Raw genomic sequence first — 27,978 nt, forward strand, 5'->3', positions numbered from 1 at the left:
CAGACAAACCAACCACACTGTCTGTCAGTAAAGCAACCATGTGTGAAAAGCAGCAGGAAGAAGAAAATATTCGTATTAAACCCCGCCCCCTCTCTACAATCCAACTTATATTGCAAGTGGGCACCAAAAGTCAAGGAACAAACTAACATTAACATTTATCTCCGGTCCTAACAACACATTTACAATCAGAATATACCACTCCACATAGTAACAAGGAGAAAAGATGAGTAAATAAAATAAATGAGGCAAAAAAATAATGGATCCTTTTTCAATTAACTCCAATTTCATTCACATTCTTCATATTGAGTTATTGTTTTATACATGTAACACTTTTTAAAACTATGTAAATTTATGCAATTCTGTAAATTATAATGAAGACACTTCCACAGTCGTACCCGTAACCGTTGGCCTCATTAATCTTTGTGTAGTTCTAGCTAGCTGATGCTTAAAATAAAATTTCCCCCCGAACACATTAAAAATACTCTTTGTAACTTAGAAGGCAAAATATTACTTTTAGCCTTAAACATAATTAATAGTGTCCGTAGTTTCACTAAATCTCCTCATTTTAATAATTTGGATTTTATAAATAATTTATTTGTATGTTCTCTATATTTAACATTATGAATCATTCGTATCACTTTCTTCTGTAATAAGTTTAGAGGTTTTGTAGTATTCTCATATGTATTCCCCCAAACTTCGACACAGTAACTTAAAGTATGAGAAGAACAATGAAAAATATAAAATGCGCATTGTTTTGTGGTCTAATGAATCTCTTACATTTCCCAAAATATAAATGTTTTTAACCATCTTCTTTCTAATATACTCAATATGAGATTTCCACGTCAAATTTTCATCTACACACCCAAAAAGCAAAATTCAGTAACTCTTTCAATCAATTCTCCATCAGTGGACATAATAACTTCCTCCCTTTACACGATTGCCAAATATCATGAATTTCGTTTTTGTCAGATTCAAAGATAATTTATTTACATCAAACCATTTTTTTTAATCTTAACATCTCAGAAGTCATAATTTCAACCAAATCGTTCAAATTCTCTCCAGAGCAATAAAAATTTGTGTCATCTGCAAATAAAATAAATACCTTTTTGGAACGCTGGTTGCCGGTGTCTCTAGCTTCACATGTCTGAGAACAGAATCGCCAATTACCAGAGTTTGACCCCCGGCGGGTGTGTCGCCGAGTGGGGAAAAACGGTTAGACACATGAACGGGTTGGTTGTGTACCTGGGGCTTCTGTTTAGGACTATGCTTCCTCGTCACCATCACCCAGCCGCCCTCTTTCCCCAGCTACAGGGGCCTGGCTAGCTATGGGTGAATGAAGGGTGCGAAGCCGAGTCTCCAGTTCATGGATGGAGACAGGTTCCACCTGTTCTCCAATTATAATGAGAGAGTTGTGGACCTGTCTGTGTCTCCTGAAGTCCTTTGTGAGTTCCTTTGTTTTCAGGACGTTCAGCTTCAGGTTATTTTCTGAGCACCAGCGGGACAAGTTTTCTACCTCCGCCCTGTACACACCACTTCAGTGTACAGGAAGCGCTTGTGTATGAGTGTGAGACCGGTTTGAGACTGGCCCTCTGCAGCCATGAAGCTGGAGCAGACAGTGCTGCGTGTTGTGGGGTAGCACGCCGTGGTGTTTGCTGTGTTGTGTTGGTGTTGTTTTGTGTTGGTGTTTGAGGTGTTGTGTTGTGTTGGTGTTTGTGGTGTTTGCGGTGTTGTGTTGGTGTTTGTGGTGTTGTGTTGTGTTGTATTGGTGTTTGCGGTGTTGTGTTGGTGTTTGTGGTGTTGTGTTGTATTGTGTTGTATTGGTGTTTGCGGTGTTTGCGGTGTTGTGTTGGTGTTTGTGGTGTTGTGTTGTGTTGTGTTGGTGTTTGTGGTGTTGTGTTGTGTTGGTGTTTGTTGGCGTTTGCGGTGTTGTGTTGGTGTTTGTGGTGTTGTGTTGTATTGTGTTGTATTGGTGTTTGCGGTGTTGTGTTGGTGTTTGTGGTGTTGTGTTGTGTTGTGTTGGTGTTTGCGGTGTTTGAGTTGTTGTGTTGGTGTTTGTGGTGTTTGAGTTGTTGTGTTGGTGTTTGTGGTGTTTGTTGGTGTTTGTGGTGTTTGCGGTGTTGTGTTGCTGTTGTTTTGTGTTGGTGTTTGCGGTGTTTGAGTTGTGTTGGTGTTTGTGGTGTTTGTTGGTGTTTGTGGTGTTTGTGGTGTTTGTGGTGTTTGCGGTGTTGTGTTGCTGTTGTTTTGTGTTGGTGTTTGCGGTGTTTGAGGTGTTGTGTTGTTGTGTTGGTGTTTGCGGTGTTTGAGTTGTTGTGTTGTTGTGTTGGTGTTTGCGGTGTTTGAGTTGTTGTGTTGGTGTTTGCGGTGTTTGAGTTGTTGTGTTGGTGTTTGCGGTGTTGTGTTGTGTTGGTGTTTGCGGTGTTTGAGTTGTTGTGTTGGTGTTTGCGGTGTTGTGTTGTGTTGGTGTTTGCGGTGTTTGAGTTGTTGTGTTGGTGTTTGCGGTGTTTGAGGTGTTGTGTTGTTGTGTTGGTGTTTGCGGTGTTTGAGTTGTTGTGTTGGTGTTTGCGGTGTTTGAGTTGTTGTGTTGGTGTTTGCGGTGTTGTGTTAGTGTTTGTGGTGTTTGAGTTGTTGTGTTGGTGTTTGCGGTGTTGTGTTGGTGTTTGCGGTGTTTGTTGGTGTTTGTGGTGTTTGCGGTGTTGTGTTGCTGTTGTTTTGTGTTGGTGTTTGCGGTGTTTGAGGTGTTGTGTTGTTGTGTTGGTGTTTGCGGTGTTTGAGTTGTGTTGGTGTTTGCGGTGTTTGAGTTGTGTTGGTGTTTGCGGTGTTTGAGTTGTTGAGTTGTTGTGTTTGTGGTGTTTGAGTTGTTGTGTTGGTGTTTGCGGTGTTTGAGTTGTTGTGTTGGTGTTTGCGGTGTTGTGTTAGTGTTTGTGGTGTTTGAGTTGTTGTGTTGGTGTTTGCGGTGTTGTGTTGGTGTTTGCGGTGTTTGTTGGTGTTTGTGGTGTTTGCGGTGTTGTGTTGCTGTTGTTTTGTGTTGGTGTTTGCGGTGTTTGAGTTGTTGTGTTGGTGTTTGCGGTGTTGTGTTGTGTTGGTGTTTGCGGTGTTTGAGTTGTTGTGTTGGTGTTTGCGGTGTTGTGTTGTGTTGGTGTTTGTGGTGTTTGAGTTGTTGTGTTGGTGTTTGCGGTGTTTGAGGTGTTGTGTTGTTGTGTTGGTGTTTGCGGTGTTTGAGTTGTTGTGTTGGTGTTTGCGGTGTTTGAGTTGTTGTGTTGGTGTTTGCGGTGTTGTGTTGGTGTTTGCGGTGTTTGTTGGTGTTTGTGGTGTTTGCGGTGTTGTGTTGGTGTTTGTGGTGTTTGCGGTGTTGTGTTGCTGTTGTTTTGTGTTGGTGTTTGCGGTGTTTGAGGTGTTGTGTTGTTGTGTTGGTGTTTGCGGTGTTTGAGTTGTGTTGGTGTTTGCGGTGTTTGAGTTGTGTTGGTGTTTGCGGTGTTTGAGTTGTTGAGTTGTTGTGTTTGTGGTGTTTGAGTTGTTGTGTTGGTGTTTGCGGTGTTTGAGTTGTTGTGTTGGTGTTTGCGGTGTTGTGTTAGTGTTTGTGGTGTTTGAGTTGTTGTGTTGGTGTTTGCGGTGTTGTGTTGGTGTTTGCGGTGTTTGTTGGTGTTTGTGGTGTTTGCGGTGTTGTGTTGCTGTTGTTTTGTGTTGGTGTTTGCGGTGTTTGAGGTGTTGTGTTGTTGTGTTGGTGTTTGCGGTGTTTGAGTTGTGTTGGTGTTTGCGGTGTTTGAGTTGTGTTGGTGTTTGCGGTGTTTGAGTTGTTGAGTTGTTGTGTTTGTGGTGTTTGAGTTGTTGAGTTGTTGTGTTTGCGGTGTTTGAGTTGTTGTGTTGGTGTTTGCGGTGTTTGAGTTGTTGTGTTGGTGTTTGCGGTGTTTGAGTTGTTGTGTTGGTGTTTGCGGTGTTGTGTTGGTGTTTGTGGTGTTTGAGTTGTTGTGTTGGTGTTTGCGGTGTTTGAGTTGTTGTGTTGGTGTTTGCGGTGTTTGAGTTGTTGTGTTGGTGTTTGCGGTGTTTGAGTTGTTGTGTTGGTGTTTGCGGTGTTTGAGTTGTTGTGTTGGTGTTTGCGGTGTTTGAGTTGTTGTGTTGGTGTTTGCGGTGTTTGAGTTGTTGTGTTGGTGTTTGCGGTGTTGTGTTGGTGTTTGTGGTGTTTGAGTTGTTGTGTTGGTGTTTGTGGTGTTTGCGGTGTTGTGTTGCTGTTGTGTTGGTGTTTGCGGTGTTTGAGTTGTTGTGTTGGTGTTTGAGTTGTTGTGTTGTGTTGGTGTTTGCGGTGTTTGAGTTGTTGTGTTGGTGTTTGTGGTGTTTGTGGTGTTTGAGTTGTTGTGTTGGTGTTTGTGGTGTTTGTTGGTGTTTGTGGTGTTTGCGGTGTTGTGTTGCTGTTGTTTTGTGTTGGTGTTTGCGATGTTGGTGTTTGTGGTGTTGTGTTGTGTTGGTGTTTGCGGTGTTTGAGTTGTTGTGTTGGTGTTTGCGGTGTTTGAGTTGTTGTGTTGGTGTTTGTGGTGTTTGTGGTGTTTGAGTTGTTGTGTTGGTGTTTGTGGTGTTTGTGGTGTTTGAGTTGTTGTGTTGGTGTTTGTGGTGTTTGTTGGTGTTTGTGGTGTTTGCGGTGTTGTATTGCTGTTGTTTTGTGTTGGTGTTTGCGATGTTGGTGTTTGTGGTGTTTGAGTTGTTGTGTTGGTGTTTGTGGTGTTTGTTGGTGTTTGTGGTGTTTGCGGTGTTGTATTGCTGTTGTGTTGTGTTGGTGTTTGAGGTGTTGTGTTGTGTTGGTGTTTGCGGTGTTTGAGTTGTTGTGTTGGTGTTTGTGGTGTTTGCGGTGTTGTGTTGCTGTTGTGTTGTGTTGGTGTTTGCGATGTTGGTGTTTGAGGTGTTGTGTTGTGTTGGTGTTTGCGGTGTTTGAGTTGTTGTGTTGGTGTTTGTGGTGTTGTGTTGTGTTGGTGTTTGCGGTGTTTGAGTTGTTGTGTTGGTGTTTGTGGTGTTTGTTGGTGTTTGTGGTGTTTGCGGTGTTGTGTTGCTGTTGTTTTGTGTTGGTGTTTGCGGTGTTGTGTTGCTGTTGTTTTGTGTTGGTGTTTGCGGTGTTGGTGTTTGCGGTGTTGTGTTGGTGTTTGTGGTGTTTGAGTTGTTGTGTTGGTGTTTGTGGTGTTTGCGGTGTTGTATTGCTGTTGTGTTGTGTTGGTGTTTGAGGTGTGAGGGTGTCTGCACGACTTCAAACTGAAAGTAGAAACAGCAGCGGGCGCTATGGTAACCGCTAACTAAACGTTAGTGTTAGCCGAGGTCGCCGTTTGCACTCGTGTTTCTGGTGTTTGATGATGACGTAAGGTTAACCCTGGCATGTTGTGAGCTGTGACGATCTGAGGAGGTCAAAGGTCATGTCCTTCCTGTCCACTCTGACCTCAGTGTGAGGTCGTCCAGGTTAGAGCCTCACTGTGTAGTCAGTCTCGTCTTTGTTCCCCTCAGTGTTTGTGTTTATTTGTCACTCCTGCACAGTACCTATAATTTCATTGCACCTGTACAGTGACAATAAAGGGCTATTCTATTCTATTCTATTCTATTCTATTCTCTTGCAGAGAAGCGGAGGTGTGAAGCTTTCCCCTGAAAGGTTTTGGTGTGTCTGTGCTCTCTGTCCCACTTCGGCCTGTTTTTCCTTCCTAAGGTGTAAATCTGTGTCTCTGTGTTTGACCTGGTTTCCATCACGTGTCTGCTCCGTCACCCTCCGATGAAGCGGGGTGGGGTGCTTGGACGGAGGATGGCGGCTGACCTCCGGGGCTGACTTCTGGCGACTGATCTCTGGCGGCTTGCCTGGAGCCGGCCCACTTTAAACGGGTGCTGTTCATTTGTTTTTTCACCGTGTCCCAAATTTGTGCTTCCTGTCTGAGCCAGAAACCGGAGCTGAGGAGGAACTCCAGACTCTGGGAGCTAAACGCTTGTGTGGGAGTAACCGTTCTCATTTTGTCAGGGAGGCCTCGGTGGAGGTTTCACGCAGCTCCTGCAGTGAAGTTTCCTTCGAGGGTCTGAAGTAAATTAGACTGATGGAGTGTGTCGGCGTGTTAGCACGAGGCGTTCTGTCCAATGTTAGGTCTGGATACAGGAACAAAGCAGAAGCTGCTGCCTCGTTGAGGTGACGGGACACAGGCAGATATCGCCTCAAAGACAGAAATGTGGATTTTATTTAAAGTGCGTGGATGTGAGAGTGTCGCTGCAGGATATTCTGAAAGATCACAAAACAAAATCAGGCTGTGAAATCTCAGCGCAGAGCCTCGCTTCCTTTCAGCCAGCATCAGCCAACAATATGGCCTGCACACACACACACCTGTACGTACGCACACCTATGCACATGTTACGAGCAGCTCCTATCAGAAGCTTCGGGTAATTGTAGTCGTTGGACTCGACAGGTAAACGCAGCACGCCTGGTTTAGCTAACTCAGTGAGATGAGCTGGAAAAGAACTGATTGAGTTTTTTTTCAAGGAATCAGCCGGATTTGATGCCGGCACGCTTTGGACGGGGCGGCGGCGTTTCAAAGATCGCCCACAGGTACTCGCCGAGCGCTTGATTAAACCGCTCTGATCTCGCTGTTTCGATCCCTGGCTGCTCCGGCCTGCGTGCCAAAGTGTCCGTGGTTAAGGTGCTGAACCTGGTGCTGAACCTGGTGCTGCTCCTGATGCGTTTGTCAGTGTGTGTGCGCGTGTGTGAGTGTGCGTACGTGCATGTGTGTGCGTGTGAGTTCAGTGGTCTAAATATGATGCTGAGAAAAGTCGACTCCCCCCGCGCAGCATCCTGAAACAGGATTACACGTCAGGCTTATTCCAGCACAGAGACGATGTACGCGTCACGTTTATTAGAGATCAGGCTCCTCCGGGCCGTCACGCCCTTACAGCAGTGAGTTGTGGGTAGCTGGAATCCTCTCGGATATCAGCGGGGTTAATCACAAGGGCCAATATTTCAATCAGATGGAAAAAGCTGAAAATTTGCCGCGAGCTTGTTCTGCTGCCGAGCCTGAGAGAGAAACTTATGAGCTCTGGGAGCGTTTCAGACGCGGCGAGGTCACAGAGCCAATCTGATTCTCGTTTCCGTGAACGTGTCACAGACGGGCTGCAGGAATAACTGTGCTGTGTTGATCTGGGATCATCTAACATTGAATGTTTCACATGATAGTTTAAACACAAACGTGTTTGAATGGCACAGCTCGCTGACGCCATGTTTTACGTGGGCAGGGATGAGTCCAAAGGGGGGCACGGGGGCACTACACCATATTTATTTCACATTGAAAGTGAAATGATATAAAATCGAGTGTTAATATTAAAAAGTAAAGCTTTTTCCAGGCGCTAGTAAAACTGTGAGGGTTGGTTGAACATCATAACGTCTGTATTCAGCAGCACAGACACAAACCTGAGGATGCTGAGACACTGTTCTTCATCCGTCACAACACACACACACACTTCAAACCACACCAAACTCACACAGCCTTCCAGAAACACAGCGAAGAGGAGTTTGTCCTGCCTTGGATGTGATTGCATATTTATCGTATTTTATCTGACTTTGTCCTCAGAGACCGCGATCACGTTAAAAGTCCTGATGAGTCCACAAGACAAATTACTGTGTGTGTGTGTGTGTGTGTGTGTGAGTGTGTGGCTGCCATTAGGCTCCCACCCTTCATTTGTCTAATGGATGAAGACTTAAGCCCCCTTAAAACACAACGTGCACGCTCACTGCATGTGCACGGTGATCCATTAATTAGCTTAAGTGGACCCTCAGCACCCCCCCCCCCCCCCCCCCCGGCGCGTCCTCGGTGAGAAAGCATCTGTAAAAGTCAGCTGATTTATCTGTGACGTTTCAGACTCTGAGCCCCACCCCCCCACCCCCCGGCCATCCTCTGAGATGTTTCCAGGCAGTTTTCCAGATTTTCCAGAATCCCGGTATTTATCCCTTAAAGGGGCGGAGCAGCAGCTTATCTGAGAGCCTCGGCCTTTTCTTCTTTGTGATTGGCTCCGCTTCGTCCCGGAGCCGTGAGGAATGTTGCCTCCAGGGGAATTTTCCTTCATCTATTCCTGAGACGACGCCGATGGGGCTGCAATGTGGAGGGTGCTCAACATGAGACCGGAGGACCCGGGGGGGTGCGTTAGTCCCGTTCTGGGGACCGGGCTCAGTGTGTCATTCAGATTCAGGGAAGCTTTATTTACCGTTTCATAAGTACAAAATATCAATAACAAGAACTATGTCTGTGAAGGTTCTCAGTCATCCAGGTCATCGTAGTCAAAGGAGCTTGCAAAGAAAAGCGTCTGGACTTCTTTAAGTTGCTTGAAGACATTTCACCTCTCATCCGAGAAGCTTCTTCAGTTCTAAGGTCAAATGGTGGAGAGTTCTTAGAACTGAAGAAGCTTCTCGGATGGGAGGTGAAATGTCTTCAAGCAACTTAAAGAAGTCCAGACGCTTTTCTTTGCAAGCTCCTTTGACAATAACAAGAACTGTTTCCATGGTAACTAGGAGGAGAAGCTGGAGGGCAGACAGAGGCAGTTTTCAGATGTGAGCATGTTGGAATAATAGGGTTAATCCAGCATCGGCACAGAGCTTTAAACACACCTGCACACACCGAGGAAAGCCAAAACGATGGAGCTGTGCAATCAGAGCCAGTCATTTCCTGCTGGAAGAGCAGATTCAAGCTCAGGAGAGAGGTCAGACTCCATCAACCAGCTTAAACAGGTGTTCTTACCTGAAGAAGGTTTTACTGGAAAGTAGAGCTGGGCGATAGAATGATAACGATATGTATCGCGAGATAACTTTTACTCGATAGAGAAATTAAGCTATCGCGATAGACCTCGCCGCTCTTGTCCTCTTAAAAAAAAAAAAAAAAAAAAAGGTCAGCCAATCCAAATTAAGCAGCGCAGAGCCGAACCAATCACAGCCGCAGCGTCACGTCGTGTGACTTGTTACGTACAGCACAAGTGCCAAGCCGCACGTGTGTTTGTTTGGGAAGCAGCCAGCGGGTAATGGAGGAATCTAGCGCCACCTGCTGCTTTGGCATGTTCATAGCAGCGTTTTCCTTCATTTCTGCCTTTATGTGTGGACGGGATTATTTTTTAAAACGAAAACGGAAAATCTCCGTTTTCAAAAATACCCGTGTACGTGTGGACGTAGCCTCAGTCTCTGACTGGAAGCACTGATTCGTCATTCGGCTTTTGTCAGACTAAAGTAACTGTTAAAACTGTTTGAAAAGCTCAGCTATACAACAAGGAGAGATTGAGAATTTCCTTTTAGTTCTCAGTTTATTTGATATTGACAAAGGTTAGTCAGTTTTGTCTGTTCTTCTGTAAAACAAACTAAGATTTATTTTTAGAATTAATATTTTGTTTCTAAGTGGAATTGACAGTTTAGTCTGTTTCGTTTGTTCTATTTTGAAACTTAAACGCTTTAGCGGCTGCCTTTTGTGTAGTTTGCAATATTTGCCTTTATTTATCTGAAAAAGTCTCATGTTCCTTAAGTACATCTACCCTGTTGAACTTATTATGGGAAATAAATATTTTAATAAAAACAAGCTGCTGATTATTTCACATTTTATTGTGAGCAACGGCACATTTAAATCTTACAAATATAGTTATTTGGCTGATATCGTGATAGATATCGTTATCGCCTGAAATGAAAAAAACATATCGTGATATGAAAAAATCTCATATCGCCCAGCTCTACTGGAAAGCAGATCAGAGACTTAAGGATTAATTTGCTGAGGAGCAGCAGACCTCAGACCCGCAGCAGAAAGCTGATTTATTGATCCGTTTCTGGATCAGCTGTGCAGGTGAGCACTGACTCGCTGCTTCTTCTTCATGTCTTTGTTTCCTGTGATCACACACAGACGGCACGAGGAGGAGAAACGCTGCTTTGACTTTATAGTTTGGACCTCCACCTCCTCCTCCACCTACTCCTCCTCCTCTCAGCTCAGCTTTGTTTTAGTTTGGTTCTGATTAGCAGCGTCTCTGTGAGTCCGTCAGGGTCAGTTGTCTGTCTGAAACCACACACACAGTTCAGAATAATCCTTCTTCATATGACTGCCCTTAGTGCAGCTCATCGTCTGCCACTGTTTCCATGGTAACAGCAGGAGCAGGAGGTGATAGCTTTGATAGCTTTGTTCTGATTGGCTGGCTATATCCTGTCTCTGTGACATCACACACAGCCAAGAGCAGAAAAAACTCTGTGAGCCTGAGTGTTTCATGCAGACGCCTGGAGGAGGAGGAGGCCGCGTTTTGGCTGCCGTGCTGACTTTAATCATCGGCTGACGGTCGTCATGTGACCTCAGCTGAAACGCAGAGTGAATTTAGCTGTTTGGAGGAAGTAAGAGTGTGACATCCTCGTGCTCGGCTGGTCGGGAAGCTGCTCAGCGTTTATCGTTGGCAGTGATGGGGAAGAATGTGTTTTTAACAACCGCAGCCTGGCTCTGTGTGACGGCAGCTTTCAGTGTTGGTGTGTTGGAGAAAAACACTCACTGAACAGGGACGACTGACTTTGACTCCCACCTCCACTGCTAGGCGAGCTTCAGAGGGTTGGTTTGGGCTAAAGCACGCCCCCGACAGGTGGAGCTGGGAATGACACGTCTCCTTGTTCTAAACTCCATCCTTCATTAGCTTCTCTGTCAGCTTCATTAGCATGATGCCAGTCATCATCACACACAGTGCTGCAGTGATGGCTGTTAGGCTCATTGGCTCTGTTGTTTTCCTGTCAGTGAGCATCTTTGAGCAGCAGATGGGGGGTGCAGCTCAATCAGCTGTTTGAGGCGCTCAGCTTCATCAGAACAGTCACAGTTAGACTGTTTGATCATATACGGCTACAAACATCAGGTATGGCTTTTAATAAGAGCGGCTCATGTGCACAGGCCTGCATCCCCACAGACTTCTGTGAGTTTGAGTTTCATGGTGTGAATAAACGAGGAGCTTGGACAGGAAGCGAGTGAAGATGTTACAGCTCCTGTAGTGTTTCAGAGTAGATCCTGGTGAGGAACTCGTTCTGGATTTAATGGTTCTGTTGTAAACAGAAATGGATAAAATTCCCGGCCGTACACTGTCAGCACTAACACACACTGACAGCAGCAGGCTTGCTTACACTAATGAATGGAGAAAACTGCAGGACTCTGGTCCTAAACTAGAATGACCACAGGTGTGTGTCCCTCTGTGTTAGCCCTGTGACAGGCTGGCCACCTGTCCAGGGTGTAGCCCCGCCTCTGCTGGGGGGGTAGAGAAGAGCCGGTGACCCTACACTGGTCTGAAAGACGGAGCTGCGTGTGATTGATGTGACTGCATGGAGGACTCAGACCTGTGTGCAAAACACACCAACCAGAAGCCAGAAATGGAAGCTGTTCACCTTCAAAATAAAACTCATCAACTAGTCAGGGAATACTCATTTGTCCTTAGCAACCACTGGCCATGGCAACACGTCTGTAGGCCTGCAGAGCGAGAGCGGCCTGCGTGAGGAACAACATGAGAGATCCCAGAGGTGGAGCTCGTTACACGTGTACGGCGTGAAGCTGAGCTGCAGCATCAATAACCTGTCAGATGTTATTTTTTGTGATTGATTGTTATAATAAGCTGGTCAGACGTTAGTTTATGGCTGTGTGACTCGATGAACTTACATATGAAGCAGTTTACCTGTGCAGTGAGGGAAACCGCTGCTCTGAGCCTCAGAGTCGCGAACACGCCCTCGTCCTGTCCTGCAGAGTCGGTGATGGCCGGCGTTTCGGTGTTTCAGCAGTGTAAGTGTCAGAGAGACACGGCGCCCTGACAGGCTGCAGAAACACCAGCTGCATACATTTAACACCTCAGTGTGTGTGTGTGTGTGTGTGTGTGTGTGTGGTTTGAGACTGCAGCAAGCTCACCGCACACTTTCTGAAAAACCTCCGAATGTTGGAGTGTTTCCGGATTTCAGCTGTCAGTCAGGCGCGATCCGAGCTGTGCCGGCTCTCTGACAGTTTGAGGCCGCCGCTCGCTCGGCGCCTCGCTGTATTCGCATCTCTGCTGACCTGTTTCTGTGTGAGGCCAGTGCTGCTACTGTTCAGACGTTTGCACTCTAAACTGCTTTCTGATGCTCTGTGCCACGAGTTTAACATTTATTGACCAAAGTGCTCCACAGCCATCATCGTCGGCCTGGTTTTAAGTAAAATCACTGAGAGCCGAGGAGGCGGAGCCTTTGTCTTCTTAAAAAGAGTCACGTTTGTCCTGAGGCGCTAAAGCCAGCCGTGCAGCTCCAACCTGAAGCTCGCCGTCCTTTTAAATGAACGAGTACTAAACATACAAGTCGCTGGACTGTGGAGATGCTGTCGCGTAGCTGCTCTGAGGTTTTCATGCTTTGGTTCTGAGACGTTCTTTGTATTTGTGCTGCATTTAAACTAACCTCTGTTTCTTTGTCTTTTTCCATGTGCCGTCTGTGTCTGACCACCGCTCCTCAACAGGTATGTGAGACATGAAAATGTCTTTGCTTTTGCTGTCATGTTTGTGGCTTTTCTCTCACCTGTACAGGTGAGCGCTGGTGTGGTTTGGTGATGAGCTTTTGAAATGGTTTGTTTGTGTAATATTCTCTGTCTTATCGTCATGGATATCACAAGTTTACACAAACTTACTGGATTAAACTTGATGTTAGCCGTGTTGGTGTTTTCTGACAGAGCAGCGCCCCCTGCTGGTTTAAGTTGCATTTACAGGATAAATCTTGGGCCTGTTACGTTGAGCTCTGAGGTTTTAAACCTTAATAGGTTAAAGAAGAGTCGAGTCTGGTGTTTGTTATTTCTGTTGCGTGCTCGTGGTGTTGCTCAGGGAAGCGTCCTGGGGCCTTTATCGTTGTAGAAAAAGGAATCGACTTGCCTGCTCGTCGTTATGCAGGCTGTGCTCTGAAAATGAATGAGCAGCAGTATTTTGGGGGCTGAGCTCAGTTTAATCAGTAAATATTGCATATTTATGGTTATCTTCAGCAGAGAAGAGTTGGCTGCAACAAAAACCCAGCAGAGGACAAAATGAACCAACCAGCACGCTGTTATCAAGTAAAATTACAGATCAGTCCCTCGCTGCCTGTTTGGAAAGGATTTAAAAAGCGTGTTGCAGACTGAGCGTGTGCAGCTGCAGCTCTCGCAGTGATTAAAGCGACTGAGCTTTTTATGAAAAATCCACTTTTTGGAGCAAATGAAAAAGTTCCCGTTTTTGTCCCCGCTCCTCCAGAATGTAAAGTGTGACGGCAGCGAGGCTGCCAGCACCGCTTAACTTCACTTCACTGAGTTTTAACAGCTAATCTGCCAGATGGTGAGCTGTACCCGAGCCGAGATGGAGAAATTCCCAGGTTAACTTGTCTGAACACGACCCAAATCAGCATCGCGCCAGCAGGCAGCTCGCACAGGTGGGGGGCTTTTCTGCGTCCTCGTCTCAGAAGCTTCGGGGACCGAGAGAAAAACGGTCAGAAACGATGGACTGCTGGTTCACGGTGTCAGGTGTCTGCTGCTGCTCCACCCGTGATCTTCCTCGTGAGTCAGTGACTGATGGTGGAAAACACATCGGCACTCTTTATCTTCTCCTCGCACTGACAGGACTCTGCTTTTCACTGTGAGAGAAATCTGAGCCGATGTCGACGATCAGAGAAACCTGCAGCCTTCGGCTCGGGATTTACAGCCGTCTGACGTCTGCAGACGCCAACGTTTCACCAAGAAAATGACGTTTGTGTTTCGCTTGGAGAAACCAGAAGGAGCAGCACGCTGCAGCGACTCTGGTGTGTCAGCAGCCCCCAGTTTCCTGCAGATATACAGTTGTGCCTAGCTTAGCACAGACTGATAGCGGCGGGCCGTTATCACGGCGCTTCCCTACATTTGGATCTGTTTGGACAGCTGCAGTGGTGCAGCTGCCAAATAATCACGACTGCACTATTTCAGGGAAACTGCTGTGTTTCTGTCCAAACTTTGATGACACATTTCTGTGTTAGCAAATCAGGGCCAAGCATCAGCGTTGCCATGGTAATCCAACGCTGAGCACCACAGCTTCATCACGTTCATGTTTAAACTGATGTCTGGACCGTACACCGTATATAAAAGATGGGCATGCTCTGTAAAGCCTCAGTGTTAGTGAGTTGGCCTATCAGTTACCAGCTCAGGAGCTCTGTCAGCTCTGACCTCACAGCAGCCGTGTTATTGGTCAGACACACTCCGCACGTCAGCTAGCAGCTACAGCCACCTGTGTCACCATACACCTGACGGTCAATGGGGCCACGCCCCCACAAACAGCTGTTGTATGAATAAATATGTTTATTTTAACATGGCAGTCTCTGGGGACTGACTCACTGCTGCCCCTGCTGGATGTCTGGGGAACTGCAGGTTTCTTTGTCTTTGTGAAGCTTCGATGCTCACGTCTCAGAGAAAGAGATGGAGGTGATCTCTGCAGGCGACGCTCTAATCCCGCCGAGAGCAGATTAACCCCTGAGAGAGAGCTTCTGTGTCGTCAGATCTCAGCAGTAATCTGATTTAGACCGACTGTCGCCGTCTCATCTGTCTCATCCCCTCATCCTCTGACCTCGTCTTCTCTCCTGCCTGTTTTCTCTCATCCTCCTCTTCCTCTGACCTCGTCTTACTTTAATCCGTCTTTGCCGCTTCTTCCTTCAGCCTCCTCCCCGCAGAGCCTGTCTTTCCGTTGCCACGGCAGCCGTGGTATCCCAGCATGCTCGGCAGGGGGCTCTGACTGTGGAGTGGCCGAGCGTCTGCTCGTGTCAGAGCTGAACGTGACGAAGCAGAGGCAGAAGTGATGAGGGAGGCAGGAAGAGAGCAGATAGAGGATCAGACGGGAGGAGGCAGGTCAGGCTGCGTCCTCTTGCTGTTTCTCAGAGGAAGTACGACGACTGAACCAGTGTTTAAAAACCAGCTTTAAGCTAAAGTCTCAGTTATCATTGAATATGGAGAGTTTCTGTTTGGCTCACAGAGGCCTCAGAACATCATTATTAATCACATGTGACCTCAACTGCAGCCATGAGACGTCACAGGTCAGCTGGTAACAGAGAAACAGCCTCAAACCTGCGTTCTGTCTGAAGGTCAGCAGGGGGCGATGGTAAGACTTCTACAGGAGGATTCCTGACCTTTGACTCACCAACAGTCATGTCAAGGTAATCAAACGACCCCCTATGAGCGAACACGTTGGAGACAGTAGGAAGGAAAAACTCGCTTCTAACAGGAAGAAACCTCCAGCAGAACCAGGCTCAGTAAGACTCTGGTTAGATACCTAGAGCAGGGCGATATGGCCAAAAATATTTATCACGATATATATTTGAAAATTTGCGATAACGATATAACCGACGATATAATTGATGCGAGACAAAATACAACTCCACAACATTACTAGCACAAAAAGAAAACCTTCCATTTATTTTCACTTAAACAAGAAGCTGGTTTTTATGTACATTAAAGCTTTATAAAAATGTAACAGTGCAAATGCAAATTCCTTGCTGAAAGTTTAACCAAAAGGCATTTCCAGTAGAAATGGGCTGACATATCCTGAGCATAACCATGTATAATATCCACTGAAGTTAAAAAGAGGTGCTTTGCAACATTAAACTGCAGTGTGCAGTACGTATTTTTCGGAACACAAGGTGCACGGGATTATAAGGCACATTAAGCGAAACAAAGCAGTCAGATAAATCAAACTTTATTAAACTCATTCTTCTTGCTTCCTCCACTTCTGTACCATTGATTCATTAATGTTGAATTCTCTGGCAGCTGCTCTATTCCCATGTTGCTGCAGTATATTAATGACTAACCTCGTATTGTGGATGGATTATCTCAGTTGTTCTCCTGACTGAAGTTTGGTCCGTTTACAGCATCCTGCCATGCGATTGCATTTGTCTCTAACCATGAAGAACCTTCACGTTAACTTTTATAAGTGGAAAAGTGTTAGTGTTCGTCCTCCAGCTTCACTGTTTATGTTATGCTAACATAGCTGTGTCGCTAGCGATCAGGTAGCACATCATTATATACCAGCTAGCCCAACTTCAGCAACCCTACAAACGTCACTGCTGTTTAGTTTCCTGTCTTCATTTATGTTGGAAGTGATAGCAGAGCTGTACGTTTGATTTTTTTCAGAAATCTCTCAGTCAGAACATGCAATATCATGCTTAGGTAACTAGCGAAACTAGCGAGCTAACTTCCGCTAGCTTCCTGCTAACTTCTAACTCCGTTAAATGTAATAACTTTTGTTTTCATGGATGCCTGGATGTTAAACTTCATAGTTACACCTGGTAAAGCAGCAATGCTGATCGTTTTATTAAAGATGAAAGAATTTAGACAGTTTTTAACTTTCAGTGATGCTGCAGTGTTGTTTGACCTGAAACATACGGAGTTTACGACCCAGATTTAAGAGCATCTTAGTCCGACAAATACGACAATAACGACGGCCGCTTGCATGTTCTGCAAAAAAATGTGCTTTGTCGTGTATCTGACGGACAAACACCAAACCAGTTCCACATCACTGAAGTTGCACCATTTTTACAAACCAATTCTGGTTCATCTGTTTCACTCAACAATCGGCCATGTGCGTATGAAAACAAAGGCACTGCGCATGCGCGTTTTACTCATATTCTATCGCGATATTTCATTTTCCTATCGTTGCCTAACATTATACCGGTATTACCGTGAACGGTATAATATGGCGCAGCCCTAATATTTCTAAGCTTTTCGGGGCCGAGTACAATAACCTCAGTTTTATCTGAATTAAGAAGCAGAAAGTTAGCGGCCATCCAGGTCTTTATGTCTTTAGGACATTCCTGCAGTTTAACTCATTGGTGTGTGTTATCTGGCTTCATGGACAGATAGAGCTGGGTGTCATCTGCATAGCAGTGTAAATGTATGCTATGTCTTCTAATGATACTGCCTAAGGGAAGCATGTATAATGTAAACAGAATTGGTCCTAGCACTGAACCCTGTGGAACTCCATAATTAACCTCAGTGTGTGAAGAGGACTCTCCATTTACATGCACAAACTGGAGTCTATTAGATAGATATGATACAAACCACTGCAGTGCAGTACCTGTAATACCTACAGCATGTTCTAATCGCTCTAATAGGATATTATGGTCGACAGTATCGAACGCTGCACTGAGGTCTAGCAGGACAAGCACAGAGATGAGTCCACTGTCAGAGGCCATAAGAAGATCATTTGTAACCTTCACATGTGGTCTGCAGACTGACCGGTCTGCGTGTCATGATGTTTGTGCTGTTCGCTGCTTTTCTTTCATTTCTGCAGCCAATCACAGCAGCTCTTGTTCTCGCAGTGGTTGGCTGCAGGCTTGTTTTGTGGTGCACATCTGTGCAGCTAGGCTCATGTAGCAGCAGTGTGGCCTCAGAGGGCGGGGTGGGTGTGTTGCTGTAACGGGTGGAGAAATGAGGAGAAATGAATTCATTCAACAAAGGTCCTCAGAGAGATACATGTACAAACGTGTGTGTGTGTGTAGGCACAGTTTGGCAGGCGATTGTTCCTCCTTTGTGTAGCCTTCATTGCCTGTGTGTGCATGCATGTGTGTGTGTGCATGTGTGTGTGTTTGTGTGCGTGCGTGTGTGTGTGAGTGAGTGGGAGGTACACAGTGAGATGCATCTCCTGGCTGGTTGCAGCTCTAACAGCAGATCCTGCCTCGTGGTGGGCGTGGACAGACCTCCTCATTCACCTGCAGGTGTGCGCTGACACACACTGAAACACTTGTGTTACCTGGGTGAATGTCCGCCCGCTCAGTGCTCTCTTCTTCTTGTTTTGTTGGTGTTGTGTATGAATGAAAGTCTCTGGTGTGCGTCCCTTTGAAGCTCTGAGGTTTGAATTCGAGTGTTTGAGTCGATTGAAAAACAGCCACAGAGCAACGAGCAGCAGGAAACGCGTGTGGTCGCAGGTGAAGGTCAGGTGACCTCGAGGGTCAGATGGGTTTGTGCTTCAGTTTGTCTAAATCCAGAAAAGCTCCACCTGTTGGTGACCGCTCAGTGTCAGAGGCCACCAACGAGGCATCGTGAGCATGGGCAGAGTAACGAAGGCGTAACGCTGTCACTGAAGAATCTGCAGACTGTCTGGTGTTCAGCGGGCGGCGGCGGTCTGCGAGGACGCTCGCTGTGATGAGATTTCATTTGTGTGAGGCCGCCTGCATTTCCACGGCAATTATGAACCACATTTATTTTATTGGATGATTGGACTCTGTGATGAGCCTTTTAGCCTTACAATGAGTGATTATTTCGGGCTTTTTGTGAATCCAATAAATTGGCCTTTAAAACGAGAGCGAGGGAGGCGGGCTGCGGCGAGCCACCGCCGCTCAGTTTGCATTTTGATGGAAAGAGTGGAATATGTGAGCGCCACGCGGCGAGGCTTAAAAACACAATGAATCTCCTCCAAATGAGCACAAAGTCATTTACTGCGAACAGCTCAGTGAGTCACACTGTGTGTGGTCAACACACGTGCACGCACACAAACACACACACACACGATGACATTCAGTGTTGTCATCAGACGATCTGTCTTTGTTATCGCTGCTGTCGAGAGGAGCTTGTTAGTCTGAGAGATGTTGGCCAGCAGGAGGGTGAGTGTGTGTCTGTGTGTGTGTGGCTACACTGTAAGTCGACTTCCTTTTGGACATCAAACATTGGTGGATATTGGTCGTGGTGGGCGGGTCATGTGGTGTTCACCTGGGCGGGAGCGTGTCGTGGCACAGGTGAGTGTGAGCGGTCGTTGCCTGTGAGGTCAGCTCGGCGCCCGGCTCAGCTTTTGGATCCATTTTCAGGCGTCTTTCCGGTCAGTCCGGCAGAGACGGAAACGTCTGGCGGAGCAGCCTGTGTGCTTTCCTGCGGCGTCACATCCAACCGGCCCGTCTGTGCGGGCGGCGAGGAAAACCACGTGGTGCTGCTGTTAGGCTGTTATTTAAGATGATGGATGACGGGATCTGAGCATGCTCAGTTCAGAGGCAGCACCAAATCACAATGACACGCCCACCAGTCGCTCCAGGCACTCGATGATTATGATTACTATCAGTATTATTTGATTAACTCGATGAATCGGTTTAAATGTGAGACATTAGAAATGGTTTCTGGAGTCTTTCCTTCAGTATGTCCAGATTAAAAAAAATGCTGTGACATCACTGTTGATCTTTCTGCTTTTATGTCACTTTAATGGACCTGTTGTCTTAGTGGACTGAGGTCAATGGTCACGTGGGCAAAGGTCCTGCTGTCCAATCAGTGATTGATCTAAAAATAAAAGCATTTCCAGTCCAGCCCCCCGACCCCCTCCTTTCTAACTGCAGTAATATCAGAGCCCACTGACCAATCACATGACCAGCTGGGCTCTCTCCCTCCCCCCACGGACGGCGGTAAGCTGCCATGTTGGTAATTGTTTGACCTCTGTGAAGTTGACCCTGTGACCCAGCTACAGGCACCGTCGTTCCTGGTCTGAGCGCCACCGCCAGCATCCGAGCTTTGACCTGCTGGCCTCAGGAGGAAGCTCCAATTAAGTTGATGTCATTTGTTGCTGGTGACGCTATTCTCCAGCTCTGACCTCTGACCTCTGTGTGTTTGTGCTCCATGTTCCTTCCTGTGACTTGAACTTTGACCTTTGAATGAAACGCAGCACTGAAAATGAGCTTGCAGCAGCTTAGGAGTGCGTACCTGTGCACCCTTTTCTGTGTCATGAGAAACAGGAAGTGCATGTTTGATTGCAGCAATTGCAGCTCCACCTGGTCCTCTGCCCTAATGTTCAGCGTTACTACAAACACACCGTCTCACTGACTGCTGCAGGTACGCCCACACCTGTGTGCAGGTGAGGGACAGCCAGGTGTGCAGCGTGTCGTTGGATTGAGACTGATGTGATGTCATTTGTGAGAAAACTGTGAGGTTGGCGGCACGGAGTGAGCTGAGCTCAGGTGTGCTCTGATGTTTTTGCCCAGGGTGTGTGTTTGTGCGCACGTGCGTGTTATCAACCAGCAGGTCGGTACCTTCAGCCGGACATCCAGCCTTCCTCACTGCTCTCTGTTGTCTTCCTCCTCACTGCTTTGATCCGTTGCTCATACCGAGGCCCGTGGCTAAGCTAGCTTTAGCTTTAGCCACTTTGGCTTTGCTAGCTTGTTTAAAACGCCTGTATTCACCTGGCTGACAGGTTTACAGGTCTGAGACTGAGGATAGTTGTCACCGGCGTGTTTGTCATGGTCGCCTTGGTTACTGTGGCTAATGTTATGTTAGCCTGTGGCTAACTAGCTCAGACCAGCTCGTGAATGCTGCTGATAAGACAAATCACCTCTCAGGTTCATGATAAAGAATGTCAGTGTTGGTGTTCAAAGGAAAACAGGAACTGGTCTGTGGGGTCCTCCTTTCTAATGACTGACCCCGCCCCCTGTTTGAAGGTTTTTGGAAGGTCTTAGATGATGTAGGGGTGGCGGCGGTGGTGGTGCCTGAAACATGTTGTGGTGTAACTGCTGATACGAATCACAGACATGAAGCTAAACGTGCCCCGTGTTAAAAACTCACCTGAGCGCCATAGTAAAACGGTACCGATGTCATCAGGAGAGAGGCGGGACTTGAGCATGAGGAAGTAATGAGATGTCAACGCAGGGATGAAAGTAAATCCATCAGAGTGGACGGCAGAGGCAGACGCGAGGATTAACCTCAGCAAACAATCACATGTGGGATTAGAGTCGGACAGGCATGTGTGTCTGTGTGTGTGTGCGTGTGAGATGGGGATGAGGATGATGAGGATCAGATTTGTTGCTGAGAGGATTAATCTGCTGAATGACTGAAACTGGAACAAAGCAGCAAACATGAAAACAAAGCTCAGAGGACACTGACCGCAGCCAATCAGAGAGCCTGTTTACAGCAGCAGGTATAGATTATTGATCAGTCTGTTTGAAGTGTACATCAGAAGATCTCAGCGAGCTCGCAGTGGATGTCTGGGTGGATGTGTCGATGAATGGACGGATAGGTGGATGACTGGATAGATGGACAGCTAGGTGGTGTAAAGGCAGGCGAAGCGTGTGAACGAGGAGGCCAGTCGAGCTGTTCTTCTCGCTGTTAGCGCTGAGGTCACGGGCCGTGGCGGGGGCGGGGACTAACGTTCAGCAGGCTCCTTTGTGCCAACACTTCTCCTGAAGCGGTGCCACAGCCTCACAGATGTTCTCCAACCAGCTGGTGGGTGGTCGGTGGAGGTTCGCGATGGTTACCCGTGTGCTATAACAGGCGTACAGTACTGCACCGACACCCACTGTGAGGTTGCTATGGTAACTGATGGGTCGCAGGTCAGAGATACGTGGAGATGCAGAGAAGTCGCCTTCCTCGCTGACTGCCGGTGACCAAGGCAACCTGCTCGAACCAGAGCAATCACAGTGAAGCTTTTGGTGCAGCAGCCTCTGTCTGAGGTGTTCTACACGAGTGACCATCGTGTAGTGACCTAATGGCCTCTGACCCCAGTCTGGGCGTGTGCGCTGAGGTCTGACTGGCTCAGTCTGTTTCTGTCTGTGTCACATGACCCACCTCCCTCACCTTCCTCCACGCCTGGTGGAGCTACAGGTTTCAGACTGCGTGATGTTAAAGATGACTTCGCTGCACAGATGGGACAACGAGCTGCGAGGAATTGTTGATCAGTGTCAGAGGTCGTGTTGGTAACCGTGGTAACCAGCAGGCTAGGAGTGAGGCTGAAAGCCTGCAGAGGTGTTGATACGCGACTCCTCTCCCTGTGCTATTGATCTGTCTGACCTCGTTAGGAGGGATTCCTCTAATTGGAGCCCACTAATGGCTCCTATTAGCTCGTTAGGTGAAGTTAGCTCGTGCAGAACTTCTGCTAACAAGCACGGACACTTTTCTTTGTGAGCAGGCAGTCGCTTGCTGTGCTCAGGCTACACGCCACTGAGTTCCTCTTCCTGAGAAACCAGCTCTGTTCATCCACAGGGAGCTCCTCCTCCTGCCTCACTGTTTTATTTCTCTGTGAACGAAATGAGCCGAGCGATGGGCCTCGGGCCTAATGGCAGCTGATAAGATTTCCTTCGATCTGGACTCGTGCCACCAGCCGAGAGCAGAATCCTCCAGAGAATCGATCCTGAACAAATCCAATCAGCTGCAGATGCTCGCTGAGCGGCACCAGGGGAGCCTCTTTGTTTTACACGAGGAGCTTCCTTTAATCGTGTTACTGCGTCCTGAGTTTGCCTTCAAACTTCCCCCTTAAACCCTGACTGCGTTCCTTTAGAGCACAAACTCCAGCTGGGAGTGTCCTAGAATCAAATCCTTTAAAATCCAAATCTGGACAAAAACAATGTGAGGCTGAACTCTGCTGTAGCTCTCGGCCTCTGTCTTCATCTTCCTCTGTCTAAATCTGAGCTGAGCCTTAAAGCCCGCCACACGCAGCACCATTAATCATATGCCCACTACGTTCTTATTGTGGGGGTTTTAATATCCATGTCTGCTGCCCTGACAAACCTCAGGTGAAGGAGTTTTTAAGCCTCATTGATTCTTTTAATCCGGTCCAGCCCGTACCTGGTCCCACACATGAACACGGACACACACTGGACCTGGTCCTGTCGCACAGTCTACCTGTGTCTAACATGGAAGTGACTGACACTGCCTTCTCTGACCATATGGCTGTATTATTTGATGCTGCGTTTTCACGCACTACAGTTCAAACCAGCGCTCCTGTTCGCCGCTGTCGGATTATTAACCCTTCCACTGCTGCCCAGTTCCCCGCTGATCGTACTGCCTAACCATTCTGGACTCTGTGGCACCATTAATAACCAGGCAGCCCAAGGCTAAAACGGACCCTTGGTTTAACGACGCCACTCGGGCTGTGAGGAGGGAGTGTCGTAGAGCTGAACGCAGATGGAAGAGGGACAAACTGCAGGTGTCTCTTCAAATCCTAAAGGACTGCTGGCGCCTCTATCAGGATACGGTCAAGGAGGCTAAAAGAAAATATTTCTCTAAGATCATTTCCTCCAACAGTCACAATCCACGTGTTATTTAACTCTACTGACTCAGTCTTAAATGCTCCACAAAGTGGCTGCTTGGAGGCCTCTCTGATGATTTTATGTGTTTTTCATTGAGAAGGTTGCAACCAAAGGAGAGTGGTGTCCCAGAGGTCTTCCAATCAGGTTTTAAAAACGTTCATAGCACGGAGTCAGCACTCTTAAAGGTTTTTAATGATATCCTCCTTTCCTGTGACTCTGGTAATCGTGTTGTTCTTGACCTAACAGCTGCCTTTGACACTGTAGACCACAACATTTTACTGACTCGCTTGCACCATCTTGCAGGCATTCGTGGTACTGCTTTGAAATGGTTTAGGTCTTATCTTTCTGACAGAACTTTTAGTGTTAACCTTTCAGGGTATGAGTCCTCCTCTGCTGCCTTTCAGTCTGGGGTCCCACAGGGCTCAATTTTAGGGCCTCTGCTTTTTTCATTATGTTTACAGCCCCTGGGAACCATCCTCAGAAGGCATGGATTACCCTTCCACTGCTATGCTGACGACTGTCAGATTGATCTGCCTCTGAAGCAGAACGATGCCTTCTCTATTAAGCCACTTCTAGCATCTCTAGAAGACATTAAATCTCGGATGTCCCTAAACTTTCTAAGATGTAATTCAAGCAAAACTGAGGTGATTCTGTTTGGTCCTAGTGGACCTTGTGAACCTTGTGTATTTTAAACCTGTTGTTACTAACCTGGGTTTTAAGATGGACAGTGATTTTAAATTAGACAGTCAAATTAGGGCTACTGTCAAGTCCAGTTTTTATCATTTAAGGCGCTTGGTAAAGATAAGACCTACTTTATCCAGGCTGCATTTTGAAACCGTAATCGATGCTTTTATTCCATCTCGTTTGGATTACTGTAATGTGCTGTATTGTGGAGTTAGTCAGCATCTTCTCTCTCGTCTGCAGCTGGTCCAAAATGCTGCTGCACGACCTTTAACCAGAACTCGCAAAAGAGAGCACATAACTCCCATCCTGGCTTCACTCCATTGGCTGCCTGTATAATTACAAAATGTTTTATGTAAGATTTATGTTTTGTGATTTATCACGTTCGGTGTGAACACAGTTCATTTAAAATTCTCATGTTTGTTTTTAAATGCTTAAAGCAGGGGTCTTAAACTCATTTTAGTTCAGGGGCCACATGGAGAGAAGTCTATTCTCAAGTGGGCCGGACTGGTAAAATCATTGTGTATATAACTTAAAAACAACAACTTCAGATTGTTTTCTTTGTTTTAATACGATCAACATAAAAATAAAGCTAGAGCCTGTGTTCAAAGTAGTACAGGCACAACATACAGTAGCTATTAATCATAAAACACCTCAAGTTATTTGAAAATCCTGAGGACAAAGAACAAGCACACAGCGCCTCAGTGATTCACAGAAGTATATCACAGATCACAGAAGTACATCAGGGTGTCTCATGCAGCACTTTCAGTGGGGTTGCATCGTTTATGTGACTCCTGATACCTGGCATCTTTAGCTTTCACCAGCTCATCAATATCAGGCTTCACATCCTGAGCAGCAGCTAACTTCAGGATGTGATTCGAGTGCCTGTGCGTGAGCCTTGAGCGCAGTTTTGTTTTATTTATGCTCATTACAGAGAAAACTTGCTCACAAAGATACGTGGTTCCCAACATGCACAATAGTTTTGCAGCGAGGGCATCAAGTTGGGGTAACCAGGCAGGAGATTCTGATAGAATGTGTTCAAGTCAGCTGCAGCAAATTTGCCCTTCAAATCCGAGTCACGCTGCAAGTCTGTTATTTCAAGTTGGATGCTGACGGGCAGATCAAAAGGATTCACGGTGAACGGCGAGCACAAAACTTTGAAGTCTTTCTCCAGTTCACCAAAAATCTGAAATCGTTGCTCAAACTAGTAACAGTCCCGTTATTTTATCTTTGAACCGCTTCATATCCGCAACACTTTGGAAGTGAGCTGCATCACCACCGGTGGGCTGCGTCTCCCACAATAACAGCTTCAACTTGAAATGCTGTCATGATACTGCGTGACAACTTTGTTGCGTCCTTGCAGCTGTTTGTTCAAGTTATTCAGGTGCTCTGTAACATCCACCATAAATGCAAGGTGCTGCATCCATTCTGCAGAATGAAATTCTAACACTGGTTTCCAGTTTTCTTCCATAAACTGTTCAATTTCTTCTCGTAAATCAAAGAAACGCCTCAGCACAGCACCTCGGCTCAGCCATCTTACCGCAGTGTGGTATGGCAGGCCATAGATGTGGTCTTTCTCTCTGAGAAGACTGTCAAACTGACGGTGCTTGAGGCTTCTGGATGAAATTAACAGTTTGGATGACCACCTTCATGGCGTTATCCATTTTCAGTGACTTGCAACACAAAGCCTCCTGGTGCAAAATACAGTGAAAAGTCCAAAAACCACGTCCTCCATTTGCAGATTGCACTTTATCTCTGAACCTTTTTACAACGCCTGCTTTCTTCCCGATCAGTGAGGGCGCACCATCTGTAGCCAGGCTGACAGCACGGGACCGGTCCACTCCGACCCTGTCCAACGCGCCGACGAGTGCGGTGAAAATATCAGCTGCGGTCGCTGTATCTGTCATCGGTACCAACTCCACGAACTCCTCGGTGACGGTCAATGTGTCATCAACTCCGCGGATGAAAATTGCCAGTTGTGCAACATCTGTAATGTGCCTTCATCAATTGCAACTGAAAACACAATAAATGACTATTTTTTTGTCCAAATCCGCTGAAAGATCAGAAATCCTGTCGGCAACTGTGTTTCCTGTCAGGCTGATATTTGCAAAGGCCTGGCACTTTGCAGGGCACACAATCTCCGATGCCTTCATCATACATGTTTTTACAAATTCACCCTCACTAAATGGTTTGGAAGCTAGTGCAATTTCGTTAGCAACGAGGTAGCTAGCTTTCACTGCAGCGTCACTGATGCCTCGGCTGTGAGTAAACACAGACTGCAGTTTCTTCAGACCCGCCAACAGTTCATTCACCTTCTCTCTTCTCCGCTGTCCTTAAAAGTTGTCATATTTGTCGGCATGAAGACTCACGTAGTGGCGACGGAGGTTATATTCTTTCAGCACTGCAACATGCTGGGAACACACCAAGCATACAGCTTTCACTTCCGTGAATAAATAGGAGGATGACCATTTTTCTTGGAACACTCTGCACTCTGCAGCCACTTTTCTCTTTTTGACAGAGACATATTGGGCCAATGAGGGTGCCAAAGCACATCGGGTTTAAATTTCGAGGGCAAAACAAAGTAGCTCACAATTGCTATTGCGCCATCCAATGGACACAATTGGAACAGCAGTTTCTTTATTGAAAAATTGCTGCTCATTTTTATACTTTACAAAATCATCTCACGGGCCAGATTAAACCCGTTTGTGGGCCTGATCCGGCCCGCGGGCCGTACGTTTGGCACCCCAGGCTTAAACGGTCTTGCCCCAATTTACCTCTCTGAGCTTCTTCGTCCTTACCCACCCCCCAGGTCTCTCAGGCCAGCTGACAAGCTGCTCCTGGAGGTACCCAGGTCCAAGAGGAAGCTCAGAGGGGGCAGAGCCTTTCCTGCCTCAGCTGAGGTACCCAGGTCCAAGAGGAAGCTCAATTCTAATTATCATTTTATACTATTTTATTATTGCTTTTGCTATTTGTGCCAATTCTACTGTTTTAAATATTATTTGAATTATTTAAAAAAAAAAAAAGATGATATGTTTCCTCTATTTATATTATTTCTTTTTTGAACTTGTTTAATGTATCAAGTGTACAGCACCTGAAAGTGCTTTATAAATACATTGCTTTCTTGCTAGTGTTAAAGAGTACTGCACTGATTCAGCTAAAAGGTGATGTGTTGCAGGCGTGTTTCAGGCGTGTTGCAGGCGTGTTTCTGGGGTGTTTCAGTCGTGTGACAGGCGTGTGACAGGTGTGTTGCAGGTGTGTTTCACTTGTGTTGGAGTCATGTTAGAGGTGTGTTGCAGGCGTGTTTCTGGGGTGTTTCAGTCGTGTGACAGGCGTGTTGCAGGTGTGTTTCACTTGTGTTGGAGTCATGTTAGAGGTGTGTTGCAGGGGTGTTGTTGGCATGTTGCTGGTTTGATTGACATGTGTTGTTGGTGTGTTCAACATGTGTTGGAGGTGTATTACAAGTGTGTTGTCGACATGTTGCTCGTGTGTTTCAGTTGTGTTGCAGGCATGTTGTTGGTATGTTGCAGGTACTTTGTGTGTTGACCTGCAGGTTTCAGGAAAGTGTTTGTGAGTGTTTTTATTCCAAGCTGGCAATAATTTTAATGTCAGGATGTCTTCATGCAGCGAGCTGCACTGATTGGTCATCAAGCTGTGGTTCACTGTCCTCTCTTGTGATTGGTTGATGTGTTGGGCTGGTCCATGGTACACAGCCAGAGGTCTGTCCTGATGAGGCGTCTGCAATCAAAACACCACAGAGACTGTTAAAAGCAGCTCGTCATGTTTGCTCAAAGCTTGAAGCACAAATGTTTTGGTCCTTTTAAACTTTATCGTTTTGCTGTTGCAGGACGTCTGAGGGGGTGCACCCCCGCCTCCTGACTTCCTGTTTGCTTTGCTGCTGTCACTTGAGCATCCAGAGGCTTCACCTGTCCGTCGCAGCAGATTTTCACTCTGTAAAAATGTAAGTACGGTCACCCTTCAGAACCACTCTAATGTTCCTCTGAAGCTCTCTTGCTGCCAGCCAATCATGCGACAGGCTGACTCAGTGCTGAGCTCTAAGTGTCTGCTCACGTTTGCAGCCTTTCATTTAATCAGAGCTCTGTGGCTGTCAGTCCTCTGCATGCAGCTTCATCACATGGAGTCTTTTACCTCATGTGACAGCTTTCATGATTCACGTCACATGGTGTGTCTGCGGTCCACCAACAGATATACAACATTATAAAAACAGTCTTTCTCCAGAGCCTTGCTCAGTCGTGTCGTCATCATCATCTACAGTCTGTTTGTAATGATGAAGATGAGCAGAGATGAAGCTCACATCAGTCCAGTCCTGTCGCTCACAGACT

At 46.6% G+C, this 27,978-nt stretch overlaps 1 protein-coding gene across 5 annotated transcripts in view; it reads left to right on the forward strand.

Moving 5' to 3' along the window:
- Positions 1 to 27,978, forward strand: part of LOC113015379 (semaphorin-6D-like) — a 94,075-nt gene that overhangs the window by 15,305 nt on the left and 50,792 nt on the right. For 3 of the 5 annotated variants that reach the window (XM_080295714.1, XM_080295715.1, XM_080295716.1), the window contains one exon: positions 27,483 to 27,596. The exons of the other annotated variants lie outside the window; for them this stretch is intronic. The gene's annotated coding sequence lies outside the window, so the exon portion shown is untranslated. The remainder of the gene's footprint in view (positions 1 to 27,482; positions 27,597 to 27,978) is intronic. 5 annotated transcript variants of the gene reach the window in all.

This window comes from Astatotilapia calliptera, chromosome 22 (assembly GCF_964374335.1).
Source record: "Astatotilapia calliptera chromosome 22, fAstCal68.1, whole genome shotgun sequence".
In the NCBI taxonomy this organism is placed as follows: domain Eukaryota; kingdom Metazoa; phylum Chordata; class Actinopteri; order Cichliformes; family Cichlidae; genus Astatotilapia; species Astatotilapia calliptera.